The sequence below is a fragment of the Chrysochloris asiatica genome, unplaced genomic scaffold (genome assembly GCF_000296735.1).
Source record: "Chrysochloris asiatica unplaced genomic scaffold, ChrAsi1.0 scaffold00607, whole genome shotgun sequence".
Lineage (NCBI taxonomy): Eukaryota > Metazoa > Chordata > Mammalia > Afrosoricida > Chrysochloridae > Chrysochloris > Chrysochloris asiatica.
The window spans coordinates 30979-31580 of record NW_006409125.1 but is presented as its reverse complement, the minus strand read 5'-3'; positions in this window follow the sequence as shown (position 1 = coordinate 31580).

Below are 602 nucleotides of genomic sequence, written 5' to 3'. Positions count from 1 at the left end.
GGGTTTGCACTGAGGGGACCCAACCACTTGCCTTGATGTTTCCTGGGCAAGCAACTTGTTTGTTCTTGTAGTAACAGTCCATCTGCCTCTATTGTGGCGAATTAACCCACTTGTCTGTCTGTCACGCTGTGGTGGTTTGAGTTGCTGTGATTCTGAGGGCTCTGCCACCGGCATTTTAAATAACCAGCAGGGTCACCCATGGTGGACAGGTTTCACATGAGCTTCCAGACAAAGACAGACTAGGAAGCAAGAGTGACGAACTACTTCCGAATCACTAGTCACTGAAAACTCTATGAATAGCAGAGAAACACTTTCAGATACAGGACCGGAAGGTGGGAAGGCACTCAGAATGTGACTGGGGAAAAAATGCCTCCTCAAAGTAGAGTTGACAATGATGACATGAATAGAGTTAAGCTTGGGGGAGAAAAGCACACAGAACCTTCATTTGCTGATGGGCCACAACTCAAAATGAAGAGAAACAGCTGTAAGCATCCATTGAAAATCAGAACATGGTTTACTATGCAGGGAATGACAAATTGAAAAGGAATGGTGTTGCGTTCATCGTCAAAAAGAACATATCCAGATCAGTCATGAGGTACAAT